Source organism: Symsagittifera roscoffensis, chromosome 1 (assembly GCF_963678635.1).
Source record: "Symsagittifera roscoffensis chromosome 1, txSymRosc1.1, whole genome shotgun sequence".
NCBI classification, from domain to species: domain Eukaryota; kingdom Metazoa; phylum Xenacoelomorpha; order Acoela; family Convolutidae; genus Symsagittifera; species Symsagittifera roscoffensis.
This window is the reverse complement of record NC_087062.1, coordinates 71,883,746-71,899,082: the sequence shown is the minus strand read 5'-3', so window position 1 is coordinate 71,899,082 and position 15,337 is coordinate 71,883,746. Positions and strand designations below refer to the sequence as shown.

The window sequence follows — 15,337 nt, the reverse complement described above, 5'->3', positions numbered from 1 at the left end:
CTGAAAAAAAATAAAGATTTTTCCTGAAAACAACGAAAAAAATCATCGCGACCTATTTAAGAATCTGAACTACGTTCATCAACTCTTAATAAACAAACCTTGATAGAAAATGCTCCTTGACGGGTTAAAAAAGTTTGACGACAATAGGATTCCTCAATGGCCAAGAAATATCTGAGTTACCGCCTTCTATCACTATACCAACACACTTGCATCAAAATAACATAGCCAACTGACAGCTGCAAAAGAGTAATAAAACTAAGTAAACAGAAAAACGAGTTGACTTTGTTGAAAAAATCTGAACTATTGAATTTCGAAAAAAAAATTAAAAGCCCTTTAAGCTCTTTGAACAATTCTAGATTGGCACTTTTTTGATAACATTAACCCAACTTGAGAAAACTGGATCAAAGGGAAGACTTTCTATTCCGCTGTTAATCTAAAAAATAAACTGACTTTTGAAACTGGAAATTTTCACGTTTTTTACGCCATTTCTACATTCCTAATTGCGTAACTTTCAGAAGATGAGTTCCAATTGAATTCAAACAAGGTATATATATGAAAGTGCATTCATAAATGCATTAATCTTTAGGAATGCATATCTGTAGTTATTAGAGAATTTTAGACTTTTCCCTGAAAAAAAATTCACCAAGACCTAAACAAGAGTCTTCACTACGTTCATTACTCTTAATCAGCAACAAGATTTAGACTTCAATAAAAAGAATAGCCGATATCGTGCAAATACCACAAACTTCAAATTGATGATTTAGAAAATTTTTTTACTTGGAAAAAAATTCTTAGAGAAGCTTTTCGAGAAAAAACATGTGTTTAAAAACATCTAAATAAAAATGTAAACAAGGAAAAAATTCAATAAAAAATCCGACCATGACAAATTGAATAGGAATTTTGGTAGAAAATTGATAGGTTTTAGCTACAAAATTGCGCGCAAGATTTTGGAGAAAAATGACCTGTTCATATAGTGAGGCTAGTTGACAAAGGGTCAATGCACGCAGTAAAGCAAAACAGCTGGTTAATTCTAGTCATCCTAAAAAAATATATCTAGCATTCATCCTCTTTCATTTTCACGAAAATATTATGTTTGACACCATTATTGAAAAAACGCAATTTGCAGCATCTGGATCAATACTTGTAATTTTATTTCGCTGGGAAAGGACTCAAATTCGCCCAACAATTTTAATTGTGAAAACTTAATTTCAAGAAAAACTATAGCCAACAGACAATAAAAAAACTTGAACGAACTCCTGGAAAAATTAATCTAACTTAACTTCTCACACAGAGGCGAAGTTGCACTTCGCATATGCACACAAAAATTTGACCGATAACGACATGGGAAAAAACTGAATGGGTCTATGTTTGAGTCTTCAAAATTCCTTGAGTGACGCACGCCAATTATGAGTCTACAGAATTGCTAAGTGACGAGAGCCAATTATGACAAATTAGCAGTACCAGTCAATTTGGTAAAAAAGAAATTTACTAACTAACATGCCTCAATTTCTAGAGCGGACGCATATACTAGTATACGAAAAAGTTCATTAAAAACATCCGACCCTGCCCAGGTTCGAACCATCTATTTTGTTGCGGGTCTCCTTCCCTACATCTAGGCTACAGATCCATGATACCTTGAAACTAAAGTGCTATTAGAGGCCCAGCTGAAGCTGGAGGTACCTGTTTGATAATTTTTGAATTTCATGTTCTGATGCGGGTAAAGTAATTTAAAAAAATTAAGCATTGGGCTTCATTCAAAACCTTGGTTGTTGCTCTGTGAAAAAATGAGAGAACATTTTTGTAATTTCGGAATTTTCCCAGACACATGTTTCTTGTTGAAACTTTAATGCGTAGCAGTTTATGCACGGAGGCTTCTTACATTCTGTTCAAAAAAACCTGTTTGAAACTTAAAAAACGGACAAGAAACCAAAACATCGACTTTTCTGAAGGCCAGAAATTTTTTGTGTAAGAAAAATTGAATGTGAGTGCTCACAGAGACGATCTTAGCTCAACCCGTTTTCTCTTCATTGAAACAAAATTTGAAATGATAGTTTTCAAGACAATTAGTAGAAAAACTGCTAAAACAGTTTTTTGACATTTGAAAAACTGCTGAAAAAAATTGAATTTTTCGGGTGTCATAACTATTTGCTTAAAAAAATGGGCGTAACCAATTCTGAAGTGGAGCTTTCCACAACCCGTTCATTACACCAAAACCAATATCTCAGATTCGGGAGGGTAGTTTTTGAGAAAAGTCAAAACGATTTAAAAAACAGTAAAAAAATCGACCTTTCCGAGGGTCATGCCTTTTTGTGTAAAAGAACTTGGAGGTAATCGCATATGAAGGGGAGCTTCCCATGACCCGTTCTAACTATTGACTGTACTTAAGAAATCACACTTGACAAGTTTAAAAAGTTTGACGACTATTGGATTCCTAAATGCCAAAAAATTTTCAGAGTTACCGCCTTCTATCATTATACCAACACACTTGCATTAATAAAACATGGCCAACTGACAGCTGCAAAAGAGTAATAAATGCAAGTAAACAGAAAAACGACTTGGATTTGTTGAAAAAATCTGAACTTTTGAATTTCGAAAAAAAAGATGCCCTTTAAACTCTTTGAGCAATTCATGATTGGCGCTTTTTTGATAACATTAACCCAACATGAGAAAACTGGATCAAAGGGAAGACTTTCAATTCCGCTGTAAATCTAAAAAAAATAAAATCCACTTTTGAAAATAGAAATTTTCACGCTTTTTACGCCACTTCTACGTTCCTATTTGAAGCGTGCTATTTGCGTAACTTTCAGAAGATGAATTTCATATGAATTCAAACAAGGCATATATATATATATATATATATATATATATATATATATATATATATATATATATATATATATATATATATATACCAAGGTGCATTGATAAAAAGCATTTATCTCTAGGAATGCATATCTGTAGTTATTAGAGAATTTAAGACTTTTCCCTGAAAAAAAAATCACCAAGACCTAAATAAGAGTGATATTTGTACTATAAAAACCTGTGTTAAAAGCCTTAGCATTGGCTGTACTTAATCGCTGGTTATTGATCGAAATGGATACTTTCAAAATGAACACATTTTGTCGCAACAAAATTTGCGAATTAGGTTGGAAAAAAAGGGAGTTCATACTACAATACAAGCGTTGCTTGTGCAAAAACAATGAACTGAACTTAAGAAATCAAAAACAAAACTGCAAAAAAGTGAAGTTGAGCCTGAAAAAAATAAAAGATTTTTCCTGAAAACAACGAAAAAAATCATCGCGACCTATTTAAGAATCTGAACTACGTTCATCAACTCTTAATAAATAAACCTTGATAAAAAATGCTCCTTGACGGGTTAAAAAAATTTGACGACAATCGGATTCCTCAATGGCCAAGGTATTTCAGAGTTACCGCCTTCTATCACTATATCAACACACTTGCATTAAAATAACATAGCCAACTGACAGCTGCAAAAGAGTAATAAAACTAAGTAAACAGAAAAACGAGTTGACTTTGTTGAAAAAATCTGAACTATTGAATTTCGAAAAAAAAAAATTAAAAGCCCTTTAAGCTCTTTGAACAATTCTAGATTGGCACTTTTTTGATAACATTAACCCAACTTGAGAAAACTGGATCAAAGGGAAGACTTTCTATTCCGCTGTTAATCTAAAAAATAAACTGACTTTTGACACTGGAAATTTTCACGTTTTTTACGCCATTTCTACATTCCTAATTGCGTAACTTTCAGAAGATGAGTTCCAATTGAATTCAAACAAGGTATATATATGAAAGTGCATTCATAAATGCATTAATCTTTAGGAATGCATATCTGTAGTTATTAGAGAATTTTAGACTTTTCCCTGAAAAAAAATTCACCAAGACCTAAACAAGAGTCTTCACTACGTTCATTACTCTTAATCAGCAACAAGATTTAGACTTCAATAAAAAGAATAGCCGATATCGTGCAAATACCACAAACTTCAAATTGATGATTTAGAAAATTTGTTTACTTGGAAAAAAATTCTTAGAGAAGCTTTTCGAGAAAAAAACATGTGTTTAAAAACATCTAAATAAAAATGTAAACAAGGAAAAAATTCAATAAAAAATCCGACCATGACAAATTGAATAGGAATTTTGGTAGAAAATTGATAGGTTTTAGCTACAAAATTGCGCGCAAGATTTTGGAGAAAAATGACCTGTTCATATAGTGAGGCTAGTTGACAAAGGGTCAATGCACGCAGTAAAGCAAAACAGCTGGTTAATTCTAGTCATCCTAAAAAAATATATCTAGCATTAATCCTCTTTCATTTTCACGAAAATATTATGTTTGACACCATTATTGAAAAAACGCAATTTGCAGCATCTGGATCAATACTTGTAATTTTATTTCGCTGGGAAAGGACTCAAATTCGCCCAACAATTTTAATTGTGGAAAAAAACATATAATTTCAAGAAAAACTATAGCCAACAGACAATAAAAAAATTTGAACGAACTCCTGGAAAAATTAACCTAACTTAACTTCTCACACAGAGGCGAAGTTGCACTTCGCATATGCACACAAAAATTTGACCGATAACGACATGGGAAAAAACTGAATGGGTCTATGTTTGAGTCTTCAAAATTCCTTGAGTGACGCACGCCAATTATGAGTCTACAGAATTGCTAAGTGACGAGAGCCAATTATGACAAATTAGCAGTACCAGTCAATTTGGTAAAAAAGAAATTTACTAACTAACATGCCTCAATTTCTAGAGCGGACGCATATACTAGTATACGAAAAAGTTCATTAAAAACATCCGACCCTGCCCAGGTTCGAACCATCTATTTTGTTGCGGGTCTCCTTCCCTACATCTAGGCTACAGATCCATGATACCTTGAAACTAAAGTGCTATTAGAGGCCCAGCTGAAGCTGGAGGTACCTGTTTGATAATTTTTGAATTTCATGTTCTGATGCGGGTAAAGTAATTTAAAAAAATTAAGCATTGGGCTTCATTCAAAACCTTGGTTGTTGCTCTGTGAAAAAATGAGAGAACATTTTTGTAATTTCGGAATTTTCCCAGACACATGTTTCTTGTTGAAACTTTAATGCGTAGCAGTTTATGCACGGAGGCTTCTTACATTCTGTTCAAAAAAACCTGTTTGAAACTTAAAAAACGGACAAGAAACCAAAACATCGACTTTTCTGAAGGCCAGAAATTTTTTGTGTAAGAAAAATTGAATGTGAGTGCTCACAGAGACGATCTTAGCTCAACCCGTTTTCTCTTCATTGAAACAAAATTTGAAATGATAGTTTTCAAGACAATTAGTAGAAAAACTGCTAAAACAGTTTTTTGACATTTGAAAAACTGCTGAAAAAAATTGAATTTTTCGGGTGTCATAACTATTTGCTTAAAAAAATGGGCGTAACCAATTCTGAAGTGGAGCTTTCCACAACCCGTTCATTACACCAAAACCAATATCTCAGATTCGGGAGGGTAGTTTTTGAGAAAAGTCAAAACGATTTAAAAAACAGTAAAAAAAATCGACCTTTCCGAGGGTCATGCCTTTTTGTGTAAAAGAACTTGGAGGTAATCGCATATGAAGGGGAGCTTCCCATGACCCGTTCTAACTATTGACTGTACTTAAGAAATCACACTTGACAAGTTTAAAAAGTTTGACGACTATTGGATTCCTAAATGCCAAAAAATTTTCAGAGTTACCGCCTTCTATCATTATACCAACACACTTGCATTAATAAAACATGGCCAACTGACAGCTGCAAAAGAGTAATAAATGCAAGTAAACAGAAAAACGACTTGGATTTGTTGAAAAAATCTGAACTTTTGAATTTCGAAAAAAAAGATGCCCTTTAAACTCTTTGAGCAATTCATGATTGGCGCTTTTTTGATAACATTAACCCAACATGAGAAAACTGGATCAAAGGGAAGACTTTCAATTCCGCTGTAAATCTAAAAAAAATAAAATCCACTTTTGAAAATAGAAATTTTCACGCTTTTTACGCCACTTCTACGTTCCTATTTGAAGCGTGCTATTTGCGTAACTTTCAGAAGATGAATTTCATATGAATTCAAACAAGGCATATATATATATATATATATATATATATATATATATATATATATATATACCAAGGTGCATTGATAAAAAGCATTTATCTCTAGGAATGCATATCTGTAGTTATTAGAGAATTTAAGACTTTTCCCTGAAAAAAAAATCACCAAGACCTAAATAAGAGTGATATTTGTACTATAAAAACCTGTGTTAAAAGCCTTAGCATTGGCTGTACTTAATCGCTGGTTATTGATCGAAATGGATACTTTCAAAATGAACACATTTTGTCGCAACAAAATTTGCGAATTAGGTTGGAAAAAAAGGGAGTTCATACTACAATACAAGCGTTGCTTGTGCAAAAACAATGAACTGAACTTAAGAAATCAAAAACAAAACTGCAAAAAAGTGAAGTTGAGCCTGAAAAAAATAAAAGATTTTTCCTGAAAACAACGAAAAAAATCATCGCGACCTATTTAAGAATCTGAACTACGTTCATCAACTCTTAATAAATAAACCTTGATAAAAAATGCTCCTTGACGGGTTAAAAAAATTTGACGACAATCGGATTCCTCAATGGCCAAGGTATTTCAGAGTTACCGCCTTCTATCACTATATCAACACACTTGCATTAAAATAACATAGCCAACTGACAGCTGCAAAAGAGTAATAAAACTAAGTAAACAGAAAAACGAGTTGACTTTGTTGAAAAAATCTGAACTATTGAATTTCGAAAAAAAAAATTAAAAGCCCTTTAAGCTCTTTGAACAATTCTAGATTGGCACTTTTTTGATAACATTAACCCAACTTGAGAAAACTGGATCAAAGGGAAGACTTTCTATTCCGCTGTTAATCTAAAAAATAAACTGACTTTTGACACTGGAAATTTTCACGTTTTTTACGCCATTTCTACATTCCTAATTGCGTAACTTTCAGAAGATGAGTTCCAATTGAATTCAAACAAGGTATATATATGAAAGTGCATTCATAAATGCATTAATCTTTAGGAATGCATATCTGTAGTTATTAGAGAATTTTAGACTTTTCCCTGAAAAAAAATTCACCAAGACCTAAACAAGAGTCTTCACTACGTTCATTACTCTTAATCAGCAACAAGATTTAGACTTCAATAAAAAGAATAGCCGATATCGTGCAAATACCACAAACTTCAAATTGATGATTTAGAAAATTTGTTTACTTGGAAAAAAATTCTTAGAGAAGCTTTTCGAGAAAAAAACATGTGTTTAAAAACATCTAAATAAAAATGTAAACAAGGAAAAAATTCAATAAAAAATCCGACCATGACAAATTGAATAGGAATTTTGGTAGAAAATTGATAGGTTTTAGCTACAAAATTGCGCGCAAGATTTTGGAGAAAAATGACCTGTTCATATAGTGAGGCTAGTTGACAAAGGGTCAATGCACGCAGTAAAGCAAAACAGCTGGTTAATTCTAGTCATCCTAAAAAAATATATCTAGCATTAATCCTCTTTCATTTTCACGAAAATATTATGTTTGACACCATTATTGAAAAAACGCAATTTGCAGCATCTGGATCAATACTTGTAATTTTATTTCGCTGGGAAAGGACTCAAATTCGCCCAACAATTTTAATTGTGGAAAAAAACATATAATTTCAAGAAAAACTATAGCCAACAGACAATAAAAAAATTTGAACGAACTCCTGGAAAAATTAACCTAACTTAACTTCTCACACAGAGGCGAAGTTGCACTTCGCATATGCACACAAAAATTTGACCGATAACGACATGGGAAAAAACTGAATGGGTCTATGTTTGAGTCTTCAAAATTCCTTGAGTGACGCACGCCAATTATGAGTCTACAGAATTGCTAAGTGACGAGAGCCAATTATGACAAATTAGCAGTACCAGTCAATTTGGTAAAAAAGAAATTTACTAACTAACATGCCTCAATTTCTAGAGCGGACGCATATACTAGTATACGAAAAAGTTCATTAAAAACATCCGACCCTGCCCAGGTTCGAACCATCTATTTTGTTGCGGGTCTCCTTCCCTACATCTAGGCTACAGATCCATGATACCTTGAAACTAAAGTGATATTAGAGGCCCAGCTGAAGCTGGAGGTACCTGTTTGATAATTTTTGAATTTCATGTTCTGATGCGGGTAAAGTAATTTAAAAAAATTAAGCATTGGGCTTCATTCAAAACCTTGGTTGTTGCTCTGTGAAAAAATGAGAGAACATTTTTGTAATTTCGGAATTTTCCCAGACACATGTTTCTTGTTGAAACTTTAATGCGTAGCAGTTTATGCACGGAGGCTTCTTACATTCTGTTCAAAAAAACCTGTTTGAAACTTAAAAAACGGACAAGAAACCAAAACATCGACTTTTCTGAAGGCCAGAAATTTTTTGTGTAAGAAAAATTGAATGTGAGTGCTCACAGAGACGATCTTAGCTCAACCCGTTTTCTCTTCATTGAAACAAAATTTGAAATGATAGTTTTCAAGACAATTAGTAGAAAAACTGCTAAAACAGTTTTTTGACATTTGAAAAACTGCTGAAAAAAATTGAATTTTTCGAGTGTCATAACTATTTGCTTAAAAAAATGGGCGTAACCAATTCTGAAGTGGAGCTTTCCACAACCCGTTCATTACACCAAAACCAATATCTCAGATTCGGGAGGGTAGTTTTTGAGAAAAGTCAAAACGATTTAAAAAACAGTAAAAAAAATCGACCTTTCCGAGGGTCAAGCCTTTTTGTGTAAAAGAACTTGGAGGTAATCGCATATGAAGGGGAGCTTCCCATGACCCGTTCTAACTATTGAAACCGAAATCTAAGATTTGGAAGGGTAGTTTTCGAGAAAAGTCAAATATTTGAAAAAACGGCCAAAAGTCCGAAAAATTTAAATGTCTGAGTTTCATAAGTTTTCGTGTGAAAAAAATTGAGCGTAAGCGCTATTGCAGTGGGTCTCTTCACAACCGGTCCGTTCGATTGAAACAAAAATCTCAGATAGTTTTTGAGAAAAACTAAAAATTTCCAAGCGTCTCAAAAAAAATAAAACATTAAATAACCCGATCCCATATAATTTCGTAATACCTATTTTTTATCAAACAGGAAATAAAGCCAGCTAAAGCTGGAAAAACTGTTTGATCAATTTTGAAAATTTTGTATTGATGCCGAAGAACAAGCGTAATTTCAAAAACAGACCTATAGCAAAGAAAAGTAAATCCCAACTTAATGATTTCAAAATCTGTTTATTTCATCAATTACTTCAATTTTCTTAGAAACTGAAGCGATTACAAGAAGTTGCTAGGTAGAAAGATGCTTATAACATTGCTCATTAGATTTGGGTGAGTAGTTTTCGAGAGAAGTCAAGAAGTTTCAGAAACAACAAAAAAATAGACATTTACGAGGGTCATAACTTTTTGTGTAAAACAACTTGGGCGTAACCGCTTCTTCAGGAGCACTTCACACAATCCGTTCTACCTATTGAAACCAATATCTCAGATTCGGGATGGTACTTTTCGAGAAAAATCAAAGGGTTTGAAAAAACGGTCAACAAATGGAAAATTTGACTTTCCGGAGGGTCATAACTTTTTGTGTAAAAAAAAAATTTAGGCGTAACCGCTAATGCAGTGGAGCTCTCTACAAAACGTGCAATCGATTGAACCTAAATCTCAGATTTGGGAGGGTACTTTTCGAGAAAATGCTAAAAGTTTTAAAAATGGTCAAAAATCTTAAAATTGACTATTTTGAGGACCATATGTTTGTGTAAAAAAACTTTGCGCGGCGCCGCTTGTGCAGGGGAGCTTACCACGAACTATTCCATCCATCAAAGCCAAAATCTTGGATTTGGTTAAGTAGTTTTCGAGCAAACGTAAAACATCCATAAACTGGGTTCAAAAATCCCCCAAACACACTTTTTCGAAGCCTTTAGAAATTGGGGTAAGGTTAAAAGAGACTAGGGGAGTATGCAGGCACACAGGAGAGGGGCCGTAATTCCCATTGGTAAACTCTTTTGAAAATCTGTTGAGTACTTTTTGAGAAAAACGAAAATTTTCCAAAGCGTCTAAAAAACCTGTTAGATAAATTTTGAAAATTTTGTATTGATGCCGAAGGACAAGCGTAATTTCAAAAACAGACCTATAGCAAAAAAAAGTAAATCCCAATTTAATGATTTCAAAATCTGTTTATTTCATCCATCATTTCAGTTTCCCTAAAACCTGAAGTGATTACAAGAGCTTGTTAGGTAGAAAGATGCTAAAAACATTGCTCATTAGATTTGGGTGGGTAGTTTTCGTGAGAAGCCAAGTTTCAAAAAACGGTAAAAAAAACAAAATTTTGACTTTTTCGAGATTCATAACTTTTCGTTTACAAAATTTAGGCAAAACCACACTAATAGTGGAGCTTCTCACTGACCGTTTGTCACATTGAAATCAATATCTTAGGTTCGCGAGGGTAGTTTTTGAGAAAAGTCAAAAAGTTTCAAAAACAATAAAAAAATCGATTTTTACGAGGATCATAACTTTTTGTGTAAGACAATTTGGGCATAACCGCTTATTCAGGAGCACTTCACACAATCCATTCCACCTATTGAAACCAAAAATTCAGATTCGGGATGGTACTTTTCGAGAAAAGTCAAAAAGTTTGAAAAAACGGTCAACAAATGGAAAATTTGACTTTCCGGAGGGTCATATTTTTTTGTGTAAAAAAAAATTTAGGCGTAACCGCTATTGCAGGGAGCTCTCTACAAATCGTCCAATCGATTGAACCTAAATCTCAGATTCGGGATCGTACTTTTCGAGAAAAGTCAAGAAGTTTGAAAACACGGTCAACAAATGGAAAATTTGACTTTTCGGAGGGTCATAACATTTTGCGTGAAAAAAAAATTAGGCGTAACCGCTAATGCAGGGGAGCTCTCTACAAAACTTCCAATCGATTGAACTTAAACCTCAGATTTGGGAGCGTAGTTTTCGAGAAAATGCTAAAAGTTTCAAAAATCGAAAAATTGACTATTTTGAGGGCCATATACTTTTGTGTAAAATTTTTTTTTGCGGAGCCGCTGATGCAGAGGAGCTTAACACAACCTGTTCTATCCATCAAAGTCAAAATCTTCCTAGATTTGGCAAAGTAGTTTTCGAGAAAACGTATAAAATCGAAAAACTGGGTTCAAAAATCCCCCACACAAACTTTTTCGAAGCTTTTAGAAATTGGGATAAGGTTAAAAGAGACGAGGGGAGTATGCAGGCACACAGGAGAGGGTCTTTAATTTCCATTGGTACAACTCTTTTTAAAATCGGTAGAGTACTTTTGAGAAAAACGAAAATTTTCCAAAGCGTCTAAAAAACCTGTTTGATAAATTTTGAAAATTTTGTATTGATGCCGAAGGACAAGCTTAATTTCAAAAACAGACCTATAGCAAAAAAAAGAATCCCAATTTAATGATTTCAAAATCTGTTTATTTCATCCATTACTTCAGTTTTCCTAAAAACTGAAGTGATTTTAAGAGCTTGCTAGGTAGAAAGATGCTTAAACATTGCTCATTATATTTGGGTGGGTAGTTTTCGAGAGAAGTCAAGAAGTTTCAGAAACAACAAAAAAACAAACTTTTACGAGGGTCATAACTTTTTGTGTAAAAAAACTTGGGCGTAACCGCTTCTTCAGGAGCACTTCACACAAACCGTTCTACCTATTGAAACCAAAATCTCAGATTCGGGATGGTACTTTTCGAGAAAAGTCAAAAAGTTTGAAAAAACGGTCAACAAATGGAAAATTTGACTTTCCGGAGGGTCATAATTTTTTGTGTAAAAAAATGTAGGCGTAAACGCTAATGCAGGGAGCTCTCTACAAATCGTCCAATCGATTGAACCTAAATCTCAGATTCGGGATCGTACTTTTCGAGAAAAGTCAAGAAGTTTGAAAACACGGTCAACAAATGGAAAATTTGACTTTTCGGAGGGTCATAACATTTTGCGTGAAAAAAAATTAGGCTTAACCGCTAATGCAGGGGAGCTCTCTACAAAACTTCCAATAGATTGAACTTAAACCTCAGATTTGGGAGCGTAGTTTTCGAGAAAATGCTAAAAGTTTCAAAAATCGAAAAATTGACTATTTTGAGGGCCATATACTTTTGTGTAAAATTTTTTTTTGCGGAGCCGCTGATGCAGAAGAGCTTAACACAACCTGTTCTATCCATCAAAGTCAAAATCTTCCTAGATTTGGCAAAGTAGTTTTCGAGAAAACGTATAAAATCGAAAAACTGGGTTCAAAAATCCCCCACACACACTTTTTCGAAGCTTTTAGAAATTGGGATAAGGTTAAAAGAGACTAGGGGAGTATGCAGGCACACAGGAGAGGGTCTTTAATTTCCATTGGTACAACTCTTTTTAAAATCGGTAGAGTACTTTTGAGAAAAAACGAAAATTTTCCAAAGCGTCTAAAAAACCTGTTTGACAAATTTTGAAAATTTTGTATTGATGCCGAAGGACAAGCGTAATTTCAAAAACAGACCTATAGCAAAAGAAGGAATCCCAATTTAATGATTTCAAAATCTGTTTATTTCATCGATTACTTCAGTTTTCCTAAAAACTGAAGTGATTTTAAGAGCTTGCTAGGTAGAAAGATGCTTAAACATTGCTCATTATATTTGGGTGGGTAGTTTTCGAGAGAAGTCAAGAATTTTCAGAAACAACAAAAAAACAAACTTATACGAGGGTCATAACTTTTTTTGTAAAAAAAACTTGGGCGTAACCGGTTCTTCAGGAGCACTTCACACAAACCGTTCTACCTATTGAAACCAAAATCTCAGATTCGGGATGGTACTTTTCGAGAAAAGTCAAAAAGTTTGAAAAAACGGTCAACAAATAGAAATTTGACTTTTGTATTTGGATTGAATTTTGTATTTGGATTGAACCTAAATCTCAGATTTCGGAGGGTACTTTTCGAGAAAAAGCTATAAGTTTCAAAAATGGTCAAAAATCTTAAAATTGACTATTTTGAGGGCCATATGTTTTTGTGTAAAAATACTTTGCGCGGAGCCGCTTATGCAGGCGAGCTTACCACAGCCTATTCTATCCATCAAAGCCAAAATCTTAGATTTGGTTAGGTAGTTTTCGAGAAAACGTAAAAATCCATAAACTGGGTTCAAAAATCCCCCAAACACACTTTTTCGAAGCCTTTAGAAATTGGGGTAAGGTTAAAAGAGACTAGGGGAGTATGCAGGCACACAGGAGAGCGGCCGTAATTCCCATTGGTAAAATCTTTTGAAAATCTGTTGAGTACTTTTTGAGGAAAACGAAAACTTTCCAAAGCGTCTATAAAACAGAAAAACAAGATCCCATACATTTTCATAATACCTGTTTTTATCAAACAGGAATTTGTAACATAATAGTTTGTGTTAATATCCTTAGCATTGGTTGTACTTATTAGCTGGTTGCTGATCATAATGAACACTTTCAAAATGAACAAATTTTGTCGCAACAATATTTGCGTCGCAACAATATTTGCGACTTAGGTTGGACCAAAAAAGAGAGTTAATACTATAACACAAGCTTTGCTTGTGTAAAAAAATTTAAAAACTAGCCTTGAAGCACGAATCTCTGACTGATTTTTGCTGGAGGAAACATAGCCAACAGACATTTTGACAGACTGTTTTAAAAAGAATCGAATTTCGCGAAGAAAAAAATTACATCACCTTCAAGCTTTCAAAAGTTCAAAAAAATGATTGGCAATATGAAAGCTGCTATCAACTGGTACGTAACTAAAAAAAGCAAAAATAAAAATCCACATTTGTAACTAGACATTTTAAGAAAACTTGACCATTAGGTAACTTTTATCCACTGGAAAACTACTACAGAGACTAGGCTGCAATTAGCACACAAAAGCGACAAAACAGCTTGAAAGTTGCAAGAAAAAGCTGAAATAAAAAATACCGCTCACCGGATTCGCAATTACCGCATACAGCCTTCGAGTCTAATGTCTGGACCATTAATCCATGTACCCTTACTATTCTCCAAAAAGCGGATAGCCAATGCGCATAAAAAACATGAGCAGTACACAGATCCTCAATTGAAAAACAAAAAAAAAGCTAATTGACAGTTGGAAAAAAGTAAGGAATGTAGGAAACAGAAAAAAAAACTTGTTGTTTGAAAAAACTTTTGAAAAAATAAATGACCTTAAAGCTCTTTGAATTCTCAGAACAATTTGTAATTGGTACTCTTTTTGGTTAAAAACACCTATTTGAGAAAACTGGGTAAATGGGTAAACTTTTAACTCTGGGAAATCTGAACATTAAAATGCACTATCGAAACTAGAAGTCCGTCACGTTTTTCGTGACCATTACTCGTTTGCTGTTCGATAAAGAGATTTGCCTTCTTTTTAACCATGAAAACGAAATAAACTTAAAAAGAACCAAATGTCTTTTCCAGAAAAACGAAAAAAAATCACCAAGACCTATATCAGAGTCAATTTCTGCTGAGCCCTAATTTAAAAGTTACAAGGTACGCAAAATTAAAAATTTATTCAATCGCTTAATTTATTTTCTTTTCACCCAAGAAAAATGAAGTAAGTTTCATACAAAGAGACGAAACGGAGCTTCGCACCTGTTGCGATGCAACAAAAACAAGTCGAAAAAAAAACTTTATGAAAAAAAACTGTCTACCGAAATCCCAGAAATTTGAGTATAAAATTAGCAGCGGAACAAAACTAACCAAGAGGCAACAAAATCGACAATCTTTGAGCAGACACAAGTTGATCCAAAAAAAATATGATTATACAAAAAAATCTTTTTGCTTTAAGTCCCACTTGAAACTACAATGAAAAACACTTGCACTTGCAACTACAATCAAAGTTGCTTACAGCTCAAAAAAGTCAGTAATGTAGCAAATAAGCCGACAGACTTTAAGCATACACCAGTCTTTAAGCACAAACCAGATCCCCTTGATGCTAGAATGAACAACGCTAGTACTAGCAATTAAAGTTGCTTACAGCACAAGTTAAATCGTTCAAGTGGCAACTTCGCTGAAAAAACTTGAGCCGACAAGAAAGTCCGAAAACTCAATAATTACAGAAAACTTTTTCAATGGCATACAAACTAAACAGTACGGTCGAGACACAAACCCCAGGATGCAAAGACGTCGGCGTTATTCCAAACATGAAAGATGTTAGGGTTCAATATCAAGGAAAAATTAAGACAAAGAAGTTGAGCCGAAAAAAAACTGTTGTCATACAGCTGTAAAATTTTAAAAGTTTTAATGAAACACAGCAAAAAATAAAAATCAGTTTTACGT

The 15,337-nt window shown here is 33.7% G+C and overlaps 1 protein-coding gene across 5 annotated transcripts in view; it reads right to left on the bottom strand.

Annotated features, from left to right (window-relative positions):
• LOC134848454 (receptor tyrosine-protein kinase erbB-2-like) overlaps positions 1 to 15,337 on the bottom strand; it is an 83,787-nt gene that overhangs the window by 44,818 nt on the left and 23,632 nt on the right. The gene's annotated exons all lie outside the window — the stretch shown is intronic.